Here is a 23,440-nt window from a genome sequence, read left to right as displayed (position 1 = left end):
CTCAAACCCATCACAAAGAAGCTAAAAACCTTGAAAAAATATTAGATGAATGGCTAACTAGAATAAACAGCATAGATAAGACCTTAAATGGCCTGATGGAGCTGAAAACCATGGCAATGAGAACTCCATGATGCATGCACAAGCTTCAGTAGCCGATTTGATCAAGTGGAAGAAGGGCATCAGTAATTGAAGACCAAATGAATGAAATGAAGCAAGAAGAGAAGTTTAGAGAAAAAAGAGTAAAAAGAAATGAACAAAGCCTCCAAGAAATATGGGACTATGTGAAAAGACCAAATCTACGTCTGATTGGTGTACCTGAAAGTGATGCGGAGAATGCAACCTCGTTGGAAAACACTCTTCAGGATATTATACAGGAGAACTTCCCCAACCTAGCAAGGCAGGCCAACATTCAAATTCAGGAAATACAGAAAACACCAGAAAGATACTTCTTGAGAAGAGCAACTCCAAGACACATAATTGTCAGATTCACCAAAGTTGAAATGAAGGAAAAAATGTTAAGGGCAGCCAGAGAGAAAGGTTGTGTTACCCACAAAGGGAAGCCCATTAGACTAACAGCAGATCCCTCAGCAGAAATTCTACAAGCCAGAAGAGAGTGGGAGCCAATATTCAACACTCTTAAAAGAAAGGATTTTCAACCAAGAATTTCATATCCAGCAAAATTAAGCTTCATAAGTGAAGGAGAAATAAAATCCTTTCCAGAGAAGCAAATGCTGAGACATTTTGTCACCACCAGGCCTGCCTTGCAAGAGCTTCTGAAAGAAGCACTAAACATGGAAAGGAACAACTTGTACCAGCCAATGCAAAAACATGCCAAATCGTAAAGACCATTTATGCTAGGAAGAAATTGCATCAATGAATGAGCAAAATAACCAGCTAACATCATAATGACAGGATCATATTCACACATAACAATATTAACCTTAAATGTGAATGGGTTAAATGCTCCAATTAAAAGACACAGACTGGCAAATTGGATAAAGAGTCAAGACCCATCAATGTGCTGTATTCAGGACACCCATCTCACATCCAGAGACACACACAGGCTCAAAATAAAGGGAAGGAGGAAGTCCTACCAAGCAAATGAGAAAAAAAAAAAGCAGGGGTTGCAATCCTAATCTCTGATAAAACAGACTTTAAACCAGCAAAGATCAAAAGAGACAAAGAAGGCCATTACATAATGGTAAAAGGATCAATGCAACAAGAAGAGCTAACTATCCTAAATATAGATGCACCCAATACAGGAGCACCCAGATTCATAAAGCAAGTCCTTAGAGACCTACAAAGAGGCTTAGACTCCCACACAATAATAATGGTAAACTTTAACACCCCACTCTCTACATTAAATAGATCAATGAGACAGAAAGTTAACGAGGATATCCAGGAATTAAACTCAGCTCTGCACCAAGCAGATCTAATAGACATATACACAACTCTCCACCCCAAATCAACTGAATATACATTCTTCTCAGCACCACATCACACTTATTCCAAAATTGACCACATAGTTGGAAGGAAAGCACTCCTCAGCAAATGTAAAAGAACAGAAATTATAACAAATTGTCTCTCAGGCCACAGGGCAATCAAATTAGAACTCAGGATTAAGAAACTCACTCAAAACCACACAACTACATGGAAATTGAACAGAATGCTCCTGAATGACTACTGGGTAAATAACGAAATGAAGGCAGAAATAAAGATGTTCTTTGAAACCAATGAGAACAAACACAGAACATAACAGAACCTCTGGGACACATTTAAAACAGTGGGTAGAGGGAAATTTACAGTATTAAATGCCCATAAGAGAAAGCAGGAAAGATCTAAAATTGACACCCTAACATCACAATGAAAAGAACTAGAGAAGCAAGAGCAAACACATTCAAAAACTAGTAGAAGGCAAGAAATAACTAAGATCAGAGCAGAACTGAAGGAGATAGATACACAAAAAACCCTTCAAAAAATCAATGAATCCAGGAGCTGTTTTTTAAAAAAGATCAACAAAATTGATAGGTGGCTAGCAAGAATAACAAAGAAGAAAAGAGACAAGAATCAAATCGATGCAATAAAAAATGATAAAGGAGATACCACCACCGATCCCACAGAAATACAAACTACCATCAGAGAATACTATAAACTCCTCTACACAAATAAACTAGAAAATCTAGAAGAAATGGATAAATTCCTGGACACATGCACTCTCCCAAGACTAAATCAGGAAGAAGTTGAATCCTTGAATAGACCAATAACAGGCTCTTAAATTGAGGCAAGAATTAATAGCCTACCAAACAAAAAAAGTCCAGGACCAGATGGATTCACAGCTGAATTCTACCAGAGGTACAAAGAAGAGCTGGTACCATTCCTTCTGAAAATATTCCTATCAATAGAAAAAGACAGAATCCTCCCTAGCTTATTTTGTGAGGCCAGCATCATCCTGATACCAAAGTCTGGCAGAAACACAACAAAAAAAGAGAATTTTAGACCAATAAACCTGATGAACATTGATGCAAAAATCCTCAATAAAATACTGGCAAACCGAATCCAGCAGCACATTAAAAAGCTTATCCACCATGATCAAGCTGGCTTCATCCCTGGGATGCAAGGCTGGTTCAACATACACAAATCAACAAACATAAGCCATCTTATAAACAGAACCAAAGACAAAAACCACATGATTATCTGAATAGATGCAGAAAAGGCCTTCAACAAAATTCAACAACCCTTCATTCTAAAAAGTCAATCAACTAGGTATTGATAGGATGTATCTCAAAATAATAAGAGCTATTTGTGACAAACCCACAGCCAATATCATACTGAATGAGCAAAAACTGGAAGCATTCCCTTTGAAAACTGGCACGAGACAGGGATGCCCTCTCTCACCACTCCTATTCAACATAGTCTTAGAAGTTCTGGCCTGGGCAATCAGGCAAGAGAAAGAAATAATGTGTATTCAAATAGGAAACGAGGAAGTCAAATTGTCCCTGTTGCAGACGACATGATTGTATATTTAGAAAACCCCATTGTTTCAGCCCAACATCTCCTTAAGCTGATAAGCAACTTCAGCAAAGTCTCAGGATACAAAATCAATGTGCAAAAATCACAAGCATTCCTATACACCAATAACAGACCAACAGCCAAATCATGAGTGAACTCCCATTCACAATTGCTACAAAGAGAATAAAATACCTAGAAATACAACTTCCAAAGAATGTGAAGGACCTCTTCAAGGATAACTACAAACCACTGCTCAATGAAATAAAGGAGGACACAAACAAATGGAAATACATTCCATGCTCATGGATAGGAAGAATCAATACTGTGAAAATGGCCATATTGCCCAAGGTAATTTATCGATTCAATGCCATCCCCATCAAGCTCCCACAGACTTTCTTCACAGAATTGGAAAAAAAACTACTTTAAAGTTCATATGGAACCCAAAAATAGCCTACATTTCCAAGACAATCCTAACCAAAAAGAACAAAGCTGGAGGCATCATGCTACCTGACTTCAGACTATACTACAAGGCTACAATAACCAAAACAGCATTATACTGGTACCAAAACAGAGATATAGACCAATGAAACAGAGGCCTCAGAAATAACACTACACATCTACAATCATTTGATCTTTGACAAACCTGACAAAAACAAGAAATGAAGAAAGGATTCCCTATTTAATAAATGGTGCTGAGAAAACTGGCTAGCTGTATGTAGAAAGCTAAAACTGGATCCCTTCCTTACACCTTATTCAAAAATTAATTCAAGATGGATTAAAAACTTAAATGTTAGACCTAAAACCATAAAAACCTTAGAAGAAAACCTAGGCAATATCATTCAGGACATAAGCATGGTCAAGGACTTCATGACTAAAACACCAAAAGCAATGGCAACAAAAGCCAAAATTGACAAATGTGAGAGTGTGGTAATCCCCTCTGACCTGCATAAAAATAGGAGACCCAGAATCACACCCATTTTCCTAAGACTAGCTATGGGAGACAGTATCTCAACAATTGGCTGGTTCAAGATATGAAAGTCATCATATTACCTGTGTGCTGGGACAGTATATATGTAACAAATCCACATGTGTGTAGGTAGCGAGCATGAGAATCACATCACCTGGGTGCTGGGCCAGAGATTTCTATAATATTCCCTGAGGGAAATGACCAGGCAGAAGATTAACATCACTTGGGTGCTGAGCCCAGTGATATGTCATAATTCTCCCTGTGAGCAAGGTTCAGGAAAAAGAGACACATTATTTGGTTTCTAGGCCCAGCAACATGTCACTATTTTCCCTGTAAGCAGGGTGAAGGTGGAAGAGGACAGTCACATCTTTCAGTTAATGGATGCAGAGATTTGTCACAAGGCCTTCTGTGAGCAGGGTCCATGCATGTGCCCCACATCCACTACGTGTTGAGCCCAGGGATATTAAAAAAATACCCAAATATGCAGGGCTCAGGCAAAATAAGTATGTTACCTTACCTGGGTTCTTGTTCCAGTGATTTGTTACAATCCCCTTTTTTGGCAGGGCCCAGGCAGAAGAGAAGAGGCACATCACTTAGGGGATGAATGAAAAAATATGTCATAATACCCCTGTGGACAGAGCCCATGCAGGAGAGTTGCATCAACTCGGTGATAAACCCAGACATATGTCACAATACCCAATGTAGGCAGGGCACAAGCATAAGAGGAGAGTCACATCATCTGGGTGCTGGGGATAGTGATACATCAAAATCTCTCCTTGGGTAGAGTCTAAGCAGTGAGGAGAGTCACATCCCCTATGTGCTGGGCCCAGCAGGGTGTCACAATACCCCTGAGGAAAGAGCCCAGGCAGTATTTTCACATCACCTGGGTGCTGGGCCAGGGAGATGTCACAGTCTTTTCTGAAAGCAAGGACCAAGCAGGAGAGTCACATCACCTGCATGCTCGGCCAGTGATATGTTACAATTCCCTTCTAAAAGTAGGGCATGGTCGGGTGCGGTGGCTCACGCCTGTAATCCCAGCACTTTGGGAGGCGGAGGCGGGCAGATCACCTGAGGTCGGGAGTTCGAGACCAGCCTTACCAACATGGAGAAACCCTGTCTCTACTAAAAATACAAAATGAGCCAGGCCTTGTGGCTCATGCCTGTAATCCCAGCTGCTCGGGAGTCTGAGGCATGAGAATTGCTTGAACCTAGGAGGCGGAGGTTGCGGTGAGCAGAGGTTGTGCCATTGCACTCTAGCCTGGGCAACAAGAGCGAAACTCCATCTCAAAATAAAATAAAATAAAATAAAAATAAAATAAAAGCAGGGCATGGTCAGTATAGTCACATCAGCTAGTTTCTGGAACCAGCAATATGTCAGAATGTTCCTTCATGGGCTAGGTCCAGGCTGGAGAGACATATCACTTGGTTGCTAAACCCAGCGTTATGTCACAATCTTCCCTGAAGGCAAGGCACAAGCAGAAGAAAGACATATCCCCTAAGTGGTAGATGCAGAGAAATATCAAAAAGCCCCCTGTAGTCAGGGCTGAGGGAAAAGTCTCTCATCCCCTAGGTGTTGGACTTAGCAATATGTCATAATACTGAAAATATGCAGGCCCAGTTAAAAGAGGAGAGTCACATCACTTAAGTGCTGGATCCAGTGATAAGTCGCTATTCTTTTTTGCAGGGCTCAGGCAGAAAAAGTGAATCATATCACCTAGGTGACAAACAAAATGATAGGTAATAATCCCCCTGTGGTCAGGGCTCATACAGGAGAATCAATTTACCTAGACATTGCACTCAGCCATATGTCAATATAGCAATGTATGTACAGCCCAGGCAGGGGAGGAGAGTCACAGAACCTAGGTTCTAGGCCCAGTGATACATCACAATTTCTTATTGGGCAGAACCCAAGCAGTAGAGAAGAGTCATATCACCTCGTTGCTGGCTCTGAGAATATATAACACTACCCCTTGAGGAGCGGGATCAGGTAGAATCACATCACCTAGTTGATGGGCTCATAGATATGTCACAATGCCCCCAGGTGAGTAGGGCTCAGGAAGAAAAGGAAAGTCACATAAAGTAGGGCCAGGGCCCAGCCATATTTTACAGTCACTCCAGTGGGGAGCACCCAGGCATCAGAGGAGAGCCACATTATGTAGGAGCTGGGTCAAGCAATATGTAGCAAACTCCACTGTGGACAAGTCTGAAAAAAAGAAGGGACATGTCAACTAGGTGATGAACTCAGAAATATGTCAAAATAATTCCTGTTGGCAAAGATCAGTCAGAAGAATTAAATCATGTGTGCTGGGCTTAGTGATAAATCACTCTCCATTCTGTGGGCATGGTCCAGGCAAAAAAAAAAAAAGTCATTACCTAGGTGCTGGGCCCAGAGTTATGTCACTATCTCCTATATGGAGAAGGACCAGGTAAAAGAGAAGAGTCACATCAAGTAGTTGATAGGTCCAGAGGTATGTCACAATGCCACTTGTGAACAGGGTCCAGGCAGAAGACTCACATCACCTTGGTGCTGGGATCAGCAATATATCACAATGCCTTTTGGAACAGGACCAAGGCAAAAGAGTAGTATTACCTTGGTTTTTGGGCCCAATTATATGTCACAATATCCCCTGTGGGCAAAACATAGAAAGAAAAAAAGAGTCACATCAGCTAGCTGCTGGGCCTAACAATCTGTTTCAATACCCCTTGTAAGCAGGAACCAGGCAGGAAGAGTCACATCACCTGTGTGATGGGCACAGAGATATGTCACAATGCACTTTTTAGGCAGGGCCTAGGCAAGAGAGTTACATCACCTGGGTGTTAGATCCAGCAATATGTCACAATGGCCCATGTGGGCAAGGTACAGGCAAAAGAGTCACATAACCAGAGTGTTACATGCAGCCTTGTCACAGTGCTCCTTGTGGGCAGCGCCAAGTTAGGAGAATGGATTCACAGCATCTAAATTCTGGGTTCAGCAATGTGTCACAATCTAATATGTGGACTGAGCCCAGATAGGACAGCGGAATCACTCAGGTGCTGGACAGAGCTGTATGTCACAATCACAGCTGCAGGAAGGTCTATGAATGAGATTAATCATCCTGCACAAGTCCAGGTTCCAGGTATGAGAATCAACATCTCCTTTATTTTGGGTCTACGTTCAGGAGTCACAATTTTAGCCATGGACTGGATCTGTGCCTGAGAGCCTCAATTCATCCTGTAGACCGTTGTCTCCTTAGTGGAGTGTCTCAGCTCTAAGGTGTGCTGAATCTTGGTCTGAGAGTCGGCATCTCATCTGTGAACTGGATTCAAGGATGAGAATCAATTTTCCAACGTTTGAAACAGTTTTTAGTTTGGAAATTTAGAATCTCCACAGTGGGCTGTGTTCGTGTGGAAGGATGACAGTCATTACTGTCAGCTGGCTGTGCATGAGTTTTACAATCTCACCTGTGTGCTGAGGTCCGTTAGGACATTCTCTGTACTACTTGAGGGCTTTAAATCTGGCCTGAGACCTTCTTGCTGGTATGGACTCATGATTGCACCTGTGTCCTTAAGCCCAGGTATGAGAGTCAACATGTCTCCAATTGGTTGAGTCCAGATAGAAGATTCCTTACTTCCTATGAGCTTGGTTAAGAAATGTTTCACCGTTTCAACTCTGGCTGGATGTTCACATATGACAGTCATAATTTAAACTGTGGATGGTATCCACTTGTGAAAGTAAAGACTACCAGTGGAACCCTCTCCATGTGGGAGAGTAACAATCCTAAGGGTTGCTGTGGGGTGCATGTGAGAGACACAATCTCACTCGTTTGCTAGGCTCTGTCATGACACTCTGTACCCACCAAAGGCTTTACAAAATATGCAAGAGAGTGCTGATTTTTTATGATTTTTATAAAGAGGAGACCCAGGAACTCACCTGTTTGCTTAAGCCTTTCTAAGAGACATGGGATCTCTGCTATTGGCTGGTTAAATATATGAGAGTCTTTATAGCACCTGTGAGCTGGGCCAAGATAAATATGACAATATCACAGTGGATAGAAACTGATTGGTAAGGTCACATCACCTCTTTTTTCAGCCAAGAATATCTCACAATGTTTCCTGAGGCCAGAGACCAGGCAGGAGAGTCACATCATCTGGGTGCTGAGCCCAGCAATATATCACAGTGCTTTCTTTGGGCCAGGCCCATGCAGTGGAGACACATCACCTAGTTGCTAGGCTGAGTGGTTTGTCACAATCTCCTCTATGGGCAGGGTGCAGGAAGAAGAGGAGAGTCACATCTCCTAGGTGATTGATAAAGAGACATGTCACAAGGACCCAAGTGAGCAGAGACAAGCAAGTACTCTCCAATTCCCTAGGTACTGGGTCCAGCAGCATGTTACAATGTCCAAAATACATGGGGTCCAGACAAAAAAATAAAAAGTCACATTACCTCTGTGCTGGCCCAGCGATACACAATTCCTTCTTGGGCAGAGCCTAAGCAGTAGAGGAGAGTCACATCACCTAGTTTCTGGGTCGAGAAATATGTTGCAGGAACTTTCCCAGGAAAAAAAGTGATATTACCTAGGTGAAGAGCCCAGAGGTATGTCACAATGTCCTCTGTGAGTAGCACTAAGTGAGAAGTGTCACATGACAACATGGGCTGTTGTCAGCTATATGTCACGATCACTCCAAATAACAGGACCAAGGCATGAGAGGAGATTCACATCACATAAGTTCTCGGCCAAGCAAATATGTCACAATCTGTTGTACAGTCAACAGAAGAAAAAGAGGACTTATGTAATCTAGGTGATGAGCTTAGGGATATGTCATCATGACCCCTGTGGGCAGGGACCAGACAGAAGAATCATCTCACCTGTGTGCTGGGTTTAGCAATAAGGCATCTCTCTTCTGTGGGCATGACCCTGTCATAAGAAGACAGTCACATCACCTAGATGTTGGGCCCAGAGATATGCCACAATGTTTTCTATGGGAAAGGCCCAAGTTGGAGTGGAGAGTCACATCAAATAGTTAATGAAGTCAAAAATATGTAACAATGTATGGACCCTCTGTGAATAGGGACCAGGCAGGAGACTCACATCACCTTGGTGCTAGGCCCAGCAATATGTCACAATGTCTTCTGAAAGTAGGACAAAGACAACATGTTCATGTCATCTTGGTGTTGGGCAAAGTAAAATGTCACCATATCCCCTGCGGGCAGGCCCTAGGAAGATGAGAAGAGTCACATCAGCTATGTGCTGAACCAGCAGTAGGTAACAATCACCCACTTTGAGCATAGATGAGATGGAAGAAGAGAGTTGAATCATCTAGGTGATGGGTGTAGAGATACATCACAATGCTCCATGTGAGCAAAGCTGAGGCTGAAGAGTTACATCACATGGATGCCAAACTCAGCAGTATGTCACACTGGCCCATGGGGGCAGAGAACAGATGGAATTACATAAGGTGGATTTAAGGCCCAGGGATATGTCACAGTGTCTCCTGTGGTCAGTGTCAAGAAAAAAGAGACTCACATCACTTGGATGCAAGACCCAGTGATATGTCAAAATGCCCCCTGTGGGCAGCACCAAGGCAGGAGTATGGAGTCATATCCCCTATGTGCTGGGTTCAGTGATATGTCACAATTACATCTTTGGACTGGGCCCAGGCAGGAGACTCAAATCACTAAAGTACTGAACAGAGGCATGTGTCACAATCACACCTGCAGGATGGTTCAGAGATTAGATTAATAATCTCACACATGTCTTGGTTTCAAATTTGAGAGTCAACACATTCTGTATGTTGGGTCTGAGTCACAATCTCAACGGTGCACTTGATTTGCTTGTGAGAGCCTCAGTTTCTCCTGCAGACTGAATTCTTGCTGAAGTTACAGACTCACAGGTGTGCTGAATATTTGTCTGAGTATCACCAACCTATCTTTGAACTGAATCGACATATAACAGTCAATTTTTCAACTTTTGACTGTTTTCAAGAGGGACACTCAGGACCTCAACAGTGGGCTGTGTTCATGTTGAAAGATGACAAATTTTACTGTTGTCTGGGTGTGCATATGAGTGTCACAATCTCACCTGTGTGCTTAGTTCTTTTAAGACTCTCTCAGTACTGGCCGGGCGCGGTGGCTTACGCCTGTAATCCCAGCACTTTGGGAGGCTGAGGCGGGCGGATCATGACGTCAGGAGATCAAGACACGGTGAAACCCCGACTCTACTAAAAAATACAAAAAAATTAGCTGGGCACCGTAGCGGGTGCCTGTAGTCCCAGCTACTCTGGAGGCTGAGGCAGGAGAATGGCGTGAACCCAGGAGGCGGAGCTTGCAGGGAGCCGAGATCGTGCCACTGCACTCCAGCCTGGGGGACAGAGCGAGACTCCGTCTCAAAAAAAAAAAAAAAAGAAAGACTCTCTCAGTACCACCTGAGAGCTTTCTGCAGTATTAATGAGAGTTGCAAACTGCTCTATGACCTTCATGATGATATGGACCCATGATTGTACCTGTGGAACTAAGCTCAGGTATGAGTCAACATCTCTATAATTGACTGGTTCCAGAGAGGAGTTCTCACCTATGTATGATATGGTGTTGTAAATTCCTCTACTTCTGGGTGAATTATGGTGACTGTCTTTCTATCTTTGCAATCTCTTAAGTGGCTTGAACGTGATACATGTCACATTCTGGTTTAATTGTGTAATAAAAAAGGTGTTTTTCTGTTCTATTATTTTGGAGTTTCTCTGGGGCTGGAGAAAATTTTTCTATTAATTATATTTTGCAAACACTGTCTAGAATTGCCAGACATGATATAAACATATAAGGTGTCAACCAAGCTTTATTCTAGAGGGTCCTCTTCCTTTAAGGCAACTCCTGATTGTGCTGCAGAGTTCATGCTGCTCCCTAACTCTGCAGGCAGAATTGTGTATCTGCCTATTTGGTGTCTATAGTCCTCTACAGTAACATCTAGAAAGGCTAGATCAGGTTTCTACAGACTTCATAGAGCAGAGTAACATATGTGCATTGAGTAGACATGTACATATGAGAATCTCTACTTTCCCTTTCTTTCTCTTGCTAAAAATGCCCATAAATGTGCAGGAAACACTTATTGCTACTCCACCTACCCAGAACCAAAATCTGCAGCTCAAAATTTCAAATATGGGTCCTGTGATTTGGGAAAGAAAAGGAAAACTTTTATCTGAAAAATGCAAATCCTTTTGGTTATAAGGTTCAAAGAGACATTACAAAGATACCCCAATTATATCTTTCTTGCTTTTTTGAGCTGTGTATTTATCTCTTGAAACTGATTCCTATTGCCAAGTAGCTATAAATTAAACTTATAATGTTACACTGGACACTGTAACTTACATCCTATAGCTTAACAATGTATATCAACCAATAATGAATGTTATTTTTCTTATTTTTTTTTGAGATGAAGTCTTGCTCTGTCACCAGGCTGGAGTGCAGTGGTGCAATCTTGACTTGTTGCAACCTCTGCCTCCTGGGTTCAAATGATTCCCCTGCCTCAGCCTCCCGAGTAGCTGGAACTACAGGCACGCATCACCACACCTGGCTAATTTTTTTGTATTTTAGTAGAGACGGGGTTTCACCATGTTAGCCAGGATGGTCTTGATCTCCTGACCTTGTGATCCACCTGCCTTGGCCTATCAAAGTGCTGGGATTACAGGTGTGAGTCACCATGCCCGGCCAAATGTTATTTTTTTAGAACAAGTAACAATTCATGACAAATAATTCTGTATCAGCCCCCTCTCTGTCTCTCTCTTTTTGCCTTTACATATCCACTTGTAACTGCTGCTATATTCCAGGCAACCTGAATCTTTGCTCTCACATTACAGTCATCAAGCTTGGCCCAAATAAACTGTCTACTTATATTCTTGTTGCCTCAGCTTTTTTCTTTTAGGTAGACATACCATTTAGAATGTGCTAGAACTGCCTGTGTGAGGGAATCTTTTTTTGGATTGTACTCTATTTGCTATAACACTCATGAATGAGGAGCCAGGTTGACCCCACCTGAAGTCTGAACATAAAAGCCTGGCCTCTGCCTGGCAGTTATAAGACTGGGCCATACTTTGGATTACAAATGTTCAGAAAACCAACAGGAGACATTTTATGCATTGTGAGATGTCAGCATAGACATCTTAAAGCCTCCCCTTTGAGAATGTGGCTCTTTGAGATTTTCATATCTTGTTTAATGACCTGCTACAGTTATGGGAGAGACTCCAGGTGTAAATAGAATCTAATAGCAGGAGCTGTAAGTGTAAACAAACATTTTTGGAGTGAGTAACAAAGTATCCAGAGCCATGACCACAACTATCCCTACCTGTAAAAAAATGTAATACTTGAGTAGAGTATTCTTATCCTTCCTTTTACCCAGGAGCTAGCTAGTCAGGACAGGTGATGCAGGTTCTGGAGCTTCACCAGGGAAGTTTCATTTTCTATTTAAAATGAGCCTGAGTCTCTCCTGCCTGGCTTATCACTGGGCCATCAGCTCCAAGTCACTGGGAACCCTCTCACTGAAGTCTCATTGAGGCTTTTAGAAACTTATCTTCTTAATCAGCCAAAATATTAACCAAAATAAGGCATAGAAAATATTTAACAGTCATAATTTACATTTTAAGAATAATCTACTTCTAGGAATAAAGAAAGGAAAAATGATATAAAAACAAAGGAAAGTAAAGGATGTGGATTACTCACAATAGCTAATGTATGAAGTCAACCTAGGTATCCGTCAACAAGGGAATGGATAAAGAAAATGTGGTATATTTACACAATGGAATGCTATTTAGCCTTAAAAAGAAAGTCTTGCTATTTGCAACAACATTAATAAACCCAGAGGACATTATGCTAAGTGAAATAAGTCAGCAGAGAAAAAAATAATACCAAACAATCTCATTTTCATGTAGAGTTTAAAAACATTCAAGCTCACAGGAGCAGAGAACAGAATAATGCCTGGGCCTGGAGGTGGAGATGTTGGTCAAAAGCAATGGGTCTTCCCTAAATCTCCCACCTTAACAAATGAATTATTCTCCTATCAGTTTCAATTCATCAAGGAAGTGAATTATATCCTTAAGAATCAAAACAGGCCAGGCGCGATGGCTCACGGCTGTAATCCCAGCACTTTGGCAGACTGAGGCAGGTGGATCACCTGAGGCCAGGAATTTGAGACCAGCCTGCCCAACATGGCAAAACCCTGTCTCTACTAAAAATACAAAAAAGTAGCTGTGCATGGTGGCAGGCGCCTGTAATTCCAGCCACTTGGGAGGCTGGCGCAGGAGAATCGCTTGAACCTGGGAGGTGGATGTTGCAGTGAGCCAAGATTGCACCACTACACCACTACAGCCTGGGTGACAAGATTGAAACTCCGTCTCAAAAAAAAAAAAAAAACAAAAAAAAACAAAAAAGAAAGAAAACTGAAGAAATAATATATTTACTAAAGTAATGCAGGATGTATGCTGAAATTTCAGAGGCTTAGCAAAATAATATATTTTCTGCTGACATCACTATCCTCTGGTTTCTTTTGATGTTAAGACGACTTCTTCATGATCTTTCAGAGATTATTTTTTCTTTCTTTTTTTTTTTTGAGATGGAGTTTTGCTCTTATTGCCCAGGCTGGAGTGCGATGGGGCCAACTCAACTTACTGCAACCTTTGCCTCCCAGGTTCAAGCCATTCTCCTGCCTCAGACTCCTGAGTAGCTGGGATTACAGGTACATGCCACCACGCCTGGCTAATTTCTGTATTTTTAGTAGAGACGGGGTTTCTCTATGTTGGTCAGGCTGGTCTTGAACTCCTGATCTCAGGTAATCCACCCACCTCGGCCTCCTAATGCTGGGATTACAGGCGTTAGCCACCGCACCCGGCACACTTTCATTTTCTATCTGCACCTTTCTCTTTCTTCAGCCAATGGATGAAAAAGGAGATGCTGAGAAGACACATTTGCTTTTCATCCACACATCACTTCCACTTACTATTAGTCAATGTGGGTAGAGTTGAGAATGTCAGTTTCCTGGCAGAATAGCCACTTCTCAGCAGTAAAAAACACACCAAAAGTATAAATCTTTGATAAAAAGCTAACATACTTTAAGCAAAATAAGCATATGCATCAATAATAAAATCCTCATGGATATTCATTTGGTTGATTTCTTTTGAGCTCAGGTAATATTGATCTAAAGCTAGCAAATATACAGCAGATAAATGAATATCACTGGAAATCAGAATATTGTCAATTAAGTTTTCTGTCAATAGAAGTAAAAATATGACCTCACACTGTCTCACCTATAGTTGTACATCAAATGCTACTCTTTATTAAAAATTGTATTTCATATTAATATTCAATTTATATGACCCTCCACTATTTCAATGCTTTCTCCACTTTTATTAGTAGAAAACAGGCCAGCTGGTTCTAGGAAAGCACACAGTGCTATTGCTACTTTAACAGTGATGATAAAGAGCAAAGAGCACTCGTTTGGGTGGTACTCACATGCCAAACTCTGTTTTGGGCCCAAAGTACTGGTTTTCTATTTTTCTTTTAATGTACTAATGAAATAGAATTCTTAGCTAAGAAGACTTTATCTCATTCAAGTATGTATTATAGAATTTGACATGTGTCTCTGATTTACCTGGAAAAGTAAATTTTTCTATGAATCGAAATTCAGTACTATACATAAACAATTCTTTTACTAAAAGCCTTTCAGAGGTAGAGTAAGATTTACAAAATTTTATTATAATATGAAAAAACTGTGTTAACCTTGTTCTCAGTAATCGCTCTGAACAACGCATTCTTAGTTCCCAGTATTCACTAGAAATCACTCGGGAAATTGGTGTCTCTGTAAAGAGGCAGAAGGAGGTGTTAAGTGGAGGTGCAGCACCTTCCACATGCTTTCCACATGCACTTATTAGGGTCTTAATTTAACTGGGCTGTCATTTTCCTGGCTAGATAGTTACTGAATCCAGTCATACTATTTTTTGGCAGATGATGGCATCTGTTACTCATTAATTTTATATAATTATTTGCTTGGCTGAAAAATAAATGTTTTGTTAACATACTCTAAATTTAGTTTATATTTGCAATTTTTAATCTTTTAATGTTAAAGCAAATCAGAGAAGAGCAATGTGCATATTTAGTATGCTTTTTTTCTGCCTATCAGAATTATTGTATTGCCTCAGAAATCCTAGGAAGTTACCTAAAAGAAACTATCTACATAACTGTTTATGCATTCAAGAAATATTCATATTAAGGTGTTTAAAGTTCAATGTTGTATTATAATAGAGTAGGATCTTCTAAAATTAGCAGTTCCTTATTAATAAGTTCATTATTTTCAAGGCTTTTCAATTGTGAAAACAAATAATTAGGTATGCTTTCTAATTATAATTTCAATTTTAGGAGGGTACCCACTGGTCTCCATGGTATTTCTGAAATGGATAGTGTAAAACTGGGCCAATCAGAATGGTGCAGACATGCCGATTTATTTGAATGAGTTTAACTTTCTTGGTAGACTACCAGTATCCCAGAGGCTGATCATTCACTATGGCTTACCAAATGTTTCTCCATAATGCCAGTGAGCACTTTCGACCATGTTGTCTTTTTCCTCTCATTGATGTGGTCATGTTGTGGTTTTTTCTGTTCATCTTAACGCTGTCTCAAATGAGAAGTGATTATTTCTTGCATGAATGAGCCCCACCCCTTTTATTTTCTTGTCATGGAATTCTTCTGTCTTCCTGTGGAAAGCAACATGTGGGAAGCAGAAATGATGACAATATACAAATATTTCCTGCCATGTGACCACCAAAAGCAGCTTACAACATGGCCCACCTAGAAGTCACTTACTTCCAGGCAAGCAGGGTGTTTTACTATGCTGTGTCTCTTCCTCTTAAAAGCACCTCTAATTAAGTTTAGCCAAATTGAGATAATCTCCCTTTTGATGAACACAAAGTCAACATATTAGTAACCTAATTTCATGAGTGATTTGTCACCACGGTCACACCTTTTTTACACTCAAGAGAAAAGGAATGCACAGCAGATGTGCAACAGACTGCTGGGAATCCTTGGGATCATCTTAGAATTTTGCCTAACCACCTGAATAGACTTTTAAAATAGTCTTTTTTTTTTTTTTTTTTTTGAGACAGAGTCTCGCTCTGTCGCCCAGGCTGGAGTGCAGTGGCGCAATCTCGGCTCACTGCAAGCTCTGCCTCCCGGGTTCACGCCATTCTCCTGCCTCAGCCTCTCCGAGTAGCTGGGACTACAGGCGCCTGCCACCACGCCCGGCTAATTTTTTTTTTGTATTTTTAGTAGAGACGGGGTTTCACCGTGGTCTCAATCTCCTGACCTCATGATCCGCCCGCCTCGGCCTCCCAAAGTGCTGGGATTACAAGCGTGAGCCACCGTGCCCGGCCTAAAATAGTCTTGTAGTTTATTTTGTTATCTAAGTAAACAAAGATATCATCTGCAAATAATTAACTACTTTCCAATTTTATTTATTGCAAATATTAATATCTTTTTTGCTTAAATTATTTCTTCTTTATGTACCATTCTATATATTCAAACAATCTTATAACAATATAAATGATTCAATTTTTGTTGATTTTCACTAAAAATGAGTGTTTAAATGTTATTAAGTTACTGTGAGAATTAAAATCCATTAACACATAATGTTATGGTTAGTGCTCAGTACAAATTAGCTATTAATAAGATATTCATATGCTGAATTCCATTAATATGTGCTTTAACACAAATATTTTTACATAACACAAGTTTATCAACAAATAAATATATATTTAATTTTTTTTAATGTGGTAAATGGAATACAATTCAGCCTTAAAAGAAGGTAAATCCAACCATTTGAAACAATATAGATAAATGTGGAAGACATTATGCTAGATGGAATAAGTCTGACACAGAAAGACAAATACTGCACGATCTCATTTATATGTAGAATCTAATAAAGTTTAACTCAAAAAAGTAGAAAGTAAAATAATGGTGACCAGAAGGCAGGGGTCTGAGAGGGAAATAGGGAGTTGTTAAAGGGTATAACGTTTCAAACAGACAGAGGCAAATAGGGTTTGAGATCTATTGCACAGCAGCATAACTATAGTAAACAATAATGCATTATTTCAAAATAGGAGTACATTTCAAATGTCTAACAAAAAGGTTATTGATACGTTATGTAACTTTACTTATTTTATATCCATATATCAAAACATCACTTTGTACCCTGTAATGTATAAAACCCTGATTTTCCAATAAAAATACTATCAATACTTTTTTTTTTGAGAGGAGTCTCACTCTGTCGCCCAGGCTGGAGTGCAATGGCGCGATCTCAGCTCACTGCAACCTCCGTCTCCCGAGTTGAAGCAATTCTCCCTCCTCAGCCTCCCGAGTAGCTGGGACTACAGGCGTGCACCACCACGCCTGGCTATTTTTTGTACTTATTTATTTTGCAGATGGAGTTTCACTCTTTTTGCCCAGGCTGGAGTGCAGTGGTGCAAACTGGCTCACTGCAACCTCTGCCTCCTGGATTCAAGCGAATCTCCTGTTCAGCCTCCCGAGTAGCTGGCATTACAGGTGCCCACCACCACGCCCAGCTAATTTTTGGATTTTTGGTAGAGACGGGATTTCACCATGTTGGCCAGGCTGGTCTCGAACTCCTGACCTCAGGTGATCCGCCCACTTCGGCCTCCCAAAGTGCTGGGATTACAGGCATGAGCCACCGGGCCTGGCCTAATTTTTGTATTTTTAGTAGAGACAGGGTTTCACCACGTTGACCAGACTGCTCTGGAACTCCTGACCTCAGGTGATCTGCCTGTCTGGGACTCTCAAAGTGCTGGGATTACAGGCGTAAGCCACTACACCCAGCCAGTACATTTTTTTTTTTTTAAAGAGATAAACGTTAAGAAATTGGGTCAGAGAAAACGTGTTTCTTCATCTTAAAATTCCAGGAAACATACATAAATTAAACATATATATATATAAACACACACACATATATAAATTAAAACATATATATGTTTCCTGGAATTATAAGATGAAGAAATATATATTTATATTATATATATATATTTAAAATGCCTTTCTCATTTATTAATGTAGGTAGGTAAACTTTTAATATTATGAATAGTCTGAACCCAAAATTCAGAAATAAAATATGTTGATTTGAATATTCAACATAATGTAATACTTTAAGAAACAGACTCTAAAGCAACTGTTTAAAGATTTCTCTAAATGTCTAAGTAGATGATTTCCTTCACTTGTTAGAGAAAAAATATTTGAATACATATTTGTAAACTACATTTAAGTTTAACAAATGAACATAAATACTTGGCAATAAGAAATTTATTAAACAAGCAGATGAAGAAACAATTTGCCCCTTTAATTTTAACACTGACAAACACTAGGCATTTAAGTGCTTATTTATCTAGTGTTACTGGAGTGCTAAGAAGCAGTACTCAACAAGAGATCTTTCCACAGATATTTGTAACTATGTTGTATGTGAATATATGGGAATTTGCCAAAGATAGTATTAAAAACATACAACTACTATTATAGCCCCAGACTGACTGATTAGAATAAACATGGGTTACAAACCACTGATTCGGCCACCTTCTTTTTAGGCTCACCATTGATCATGAGCTAACAGAATCAACAAGAGGTAATAAATTTCCTGTACACTCGCTATGTGCTGGGAACTCTTCTGGTACCTTTATCAGTATTGTTTTAATTTTACTAATATCCTAAGATTTAAGCACTATTATCCTCACTGTACAGCTGAAGGGTTAAGCACAGGGAGGTTAACAAACTGTATTCAGGTCATACAGCTCATAAGTGGCAGAACTAGGATGCAAACAGGAACCACCTGATACTAAGTATCAATCTTAATCATTATGCCCAACACCCCCCTAATGCTTTTTTCCGTTTCCGACGTAACATTTTGGCTTTGAATTTTCTACTTTAGTAGAATCTAAAAGGAATTTAAAAATCACTATTTATACCCTTAGATAGTATGTAGAACTGGATTTTTGGTTTAAAGTACTCATTACTAAGCCTAACAAAAATACATTGGTAAATGGCTACTAACAATGATATTTCTCTTATTATTTAAAGAACCACTAATTTTACCGTTTATCAAATTTTTATATTAAAAGCTAGAATGAGCCTATAATTAAATAGAAAACTTATGGTCTGCACATACCTGATCATCTTTTGACTGGTTTACACTTTCTGAAAGTTTCAGAAACACTAATATCGGAATACTTTTTCCTATTTAATAATTAAAGAATATTAAGTTTTTACAGTGACTAAAATAAAAGTTTGGAATTTTTTTTTTTTAAAATTGTATTTACTTTTTTTTTTTTTTTTTTTTTTGAGATGGAGTTTCACTCTTGTTGTCCAGGCTGGAGTGCAGTGGCACGATATTGGCTCACTGCAACCTCCACCTCCCAGGTGCAAGTGATTCTCCTGCCTCAGCCTCCCGAGTAGCTGGGATTAGAGGCACCTGCCACCACGCCCAGCTAATTTTTGTATTTTCAGTGGACACAAGGTTTCACCATGTTGGCCAGGCTAGCCTCGAAATCCTGGCCTCAGGCAATCCACCCGCCTTGGCCTCCCAAAGTGCTGAGATTACAGGTATGAGCCACTGCATCCGGTCAATAGTTTGGAATTACTAATCATCACTTACCAATGATCAAGGAGTTGGCTACAGTTAGGTGAGTTAAAATCTGTAGACTAAACTGTACCTACTAAAAAAAAAATCATATAAAAGAATATGGGCCAAGCATGGTGGCTCATGCCTGTAATCCCAGCACTTTGGGAGGCCGAGGCGAATCTCAAGGTCAGGAGTTTGAGACCAGTCTGACCAACATGGTGAAACCCCGTCTCTACTAAAAATACAAAAGTTAGCAGGGCATGGTGGTGTGCACCTGTAATCCCAACTACTCAGGAGTCTGAGGCAGGAGAATTACTTGAACCTGGGAGGTGGAGGTGGCAGTGAGTTGATATCATGCCAGTGCACTCCAGCCTGGGTGACAGAACGAGATTCCATCTCAAAAAAAAAAAAAAAAAAAAAGAGTGGAGTGGAATTTCTCCAAATTGTTTTATCAAGATGTAAAATAAATACTATTCCAAATTTCAGATCCACAGGTCATTGTATTGTTTTGCCACATTCAACATTCACACTTAAAAATATAAGATTCTGCCAGGTGCAGTGGCTCATGCCTATAATCCCAGCACTTTGGGAGGCTGAGGCAGGTGGATCACCTGAGGTCAGGAGTTTGAGACTAACCTGGCCAACATGGCGAAACTCCATATCTACTAAAAATACAAAAATTAGCTGGGCGTGGTGTAATCCCAGCTACTTGGGAGGCTGAGGTAAGAGAATCGCTGGAATCTGGGGGATGGAGGTCACAGTGAGCCGAGATTGGGCCACTTCACTCCAGCCTGGGAGAGAGAGCAAAACTCCGTCTCAAAAAAAGAAAAAAAAAAGATTCTGCACAGAAACATAAGTTGTGCTATAAATATATCATAGGAAATTAAATTTAAAATTGTTCATTTACCATTAACTCTATTTAGAATCTAATTTCTGAAATATATTTTTTTACAAATTTTATATTTGCCATGCTTTTTGTAGGAATAAAACTTTTTTTTAAAAAAGAAAAAGCTAACTGATGTAATCTTTTCACTTGTTAACAGGCTATGTCCATTCTCTTAATTAACTAATCTGAAAGTTTTATTGATGAGCAAATTCTTCAGTTAAAACCAATTTTTCAGTGCATTAAAAATACCAACTTTCTCATGAGAACCTAGAAACTACCATGTAAAATGACAAGGCATGAAGACAAGAATGAGAAAACTGTAGTCATAACACAGTAAAAGAAAAAAAGACTGTGATGCATATATAGTTGGAATACACATAAGACAAAACTGAAGATCATTAGAAAATAAAAGCAGCAAAATTTGTGTTTAAATTCAGTAAGTCAGCTTTGCAGCCTGAAAATGTCTTCTCCACATGATGAATCGATGTTATTTCTTCACCATTGCTATTTTCCATCTTTGACTTGAAGTTACAAACTAACTCCAGCAAAAATATTTATGACTTATTATAAAGCATGTTTTACTCAGAAGCACTGTCATATTTGTTTGCTACATATGTAAAAACATCCTCATGACTTATGAAGTCTCCCTAGTACTTACCAAAGCAAATTAGCTCACTCAATAGATTTACTTATGTCAATTATAAAAAGTGGAAGAAACAATAAAGAAAATTAGGCTTATACAGGTTTCTCCAATAAAACAAAAATCAAACGTTAAAATATAACAATATAACTAATATCATAGTTACACAAAAATTAATTTATAGTTATACAAAAGTATAACTAATTTAGTTATATAAAAATGTAAATTTTGTAATTACATCTAAAAATTATTTTGAGTGCACTCTTAAATTTCATAAAAATCATTCATATAATGCTTGACCAGCTCACATAATGAGTACTTGATAAAATACAAAACAAGAAAATTATGGGTCTAACATGAGTACCAGACAAGTAAAAACAGAGAATGTGCATAGGGAGATTCTGAACTATAAGCCCTAATATGTTACAGCAATGAATTCAATACAATGCACAGAGTATAGATTTGCTTTCAACATTTTCGAGGTTTTTAGTTTTCTAATAAGTCACCTTATTAAAATAATTTGTTTTGCTCCAATATTGCTTTCTCTTTCTGAAAATGGGTATAAACTCATACTTATACACACTTACTTCATAATTTTCTTACACCTAAGGTTTATCTTTAGAGTAATATATGTATATATTTAACTCTATGTAAATCAAAACTAAAAGCCTATATTGTTTGCAGACAGAGAGAAAACATGTTCAAAGAAAAATATGTAACAAATTCTTTAAATATTTATTCAGGACTTAGAAATGTATCAATTTTATTTATACTTCTATATAAATTTTATTATGACCACAAAAATGACCCTGTAGTGAGAACAATTGTAAATTTAAAAATACTTTTAATATTTTAAAATAACTAACAGTATTTTTATTTTACTAATCAAATTGTTTGTAATAAAAAGGATAAATGCTAGAGGTGATGGATGCCTCATTTATTCTGATGTAATTATATTATATGCCTGTCCCAAAATATGCCATATATGGCATAAATATATACACATACTGTGTAACCACAAAATTAAAAAGAATAAATTTAAGAAAAAAAGGATAAAAATGTAACCTATGGGAAAAATATTTTTTAAACTTATTTGCAATTTGAAGCCATTGGCAGAAGAGATTACTAGAGGTGTTATTCCACTATGTTGCCAAATAGTACATTGTTACCATATTTTACCTACACCCTTGAGTAAGGTGGGGTATGTTAAAGTTAGTGGAATAATAATGCTCCATTGAATACACAAGTCTTTTTTTTTTTTTTTTTTGAGACTAAGTCTTGCTCTTGTTGCCCAGGCTGGAGTGCAATGTCATGATCCTGGCTCACTGCAACCTCTGCCTCCTGAGTACACGTGATTCTCTTGCCTCAATCTCCCAAATAGCTGGGATTACAGGCACCCACCATCATGCCTGGCTAATTTTTTGTATTTTTAGTAGAGACAGGGTTTCACCATGTTGGCCAGGCTGGTTTCAAACTCCTGGCCTCAAGTGATCTGCCCGCCTCAGCCTCCCAAAGTGTTGGGATTACAGGTGTGAGCTACTGTGCCTGGCCTGAATGTACAATAGTCTTAATGTGGTAAAAGAAAATATTTAATTATAATTTAAGTCCACACATAATCTAAAAATTTTAAAATGTACTGCATTTTATCAAATAAAAGTACAATCAGTAACATTATATGGTACTATTTTAATTAATTTTAACTTACATTTAACTAAAATTAAAAATGTTTTTCTCTCATAACATGAAAGAATATTACTCTGAGCAACTACTTCATACATCACTAAGTTAACCACAAAGAGCCTCTTCACTTAGACTCTTATGCATCTTATATTTCAATGTCCTTACTATTTTATAGAAGAGGTCGTATATAATTCCCACCTAATAAAGAATCTCTCATCTCTGATGCAGCAATAGTTGTTCACATGCTTTCACAGGTGAATACAATAGAAATGAAGAAACAGCATGAAGTAATTTGAGAGTTGACTTACATCATTATTTACTTTTTTTTTTTTTTTTTGTGAGACGGAGTCTCGCTCTGTCGCCCAGGCTGGAGTGCAGTGGCGCAATCTCGGCTCACTGCAAGCTCTGCCTCCCGGGTTCACGCCATTCTCCTGCCTCAGCCTCTCCCAGTAGCTGGGACTACAGGCGCCCGCTACCATGCCCGGCTAATTTTTTGTATGTTTTAGTAGAGACAGGGTTTCACCGTGGTCTCGATCTCCTGACCTTGTGATCCGCCCGCCTCGGCCTCCCAAAGTGCTGGGATTACAAGCGTGAGCCACTGCGCCCGGCCATCATTATTCACTTTTAAA

General features: G+C 39.2%; 1 protein-coding gene; it reads left to right on the top strand.

Annotated features, from left to right (window-relative positions):
- Positions 1-23,440, top strand: part of LOC129459381 (zinc finger protein 676-like) — a 375,112-nt gene that overhangs the window by 230,638 nt on the left and 121,034 nt on the right.

This window comes from Symphalangus syndactylus, chromosome 13, assembly GCF_028878055.3.
Source record: "Symphalangus syndactylus isolate Jambi chromosome 13, NHGRI_mSymSyn1-v2.1_pri, whole genome shotgun sequence".
Taxonomy (NCBI): Eukaryota; Metazoa; Chordata; class Mammalia; order Primates; family Hylobatidae; genus Symphalangus; species Symphalangus syndactylus.
This window is presented reverse-complemented; position numbering and strand designations above follow the sequence as displayed.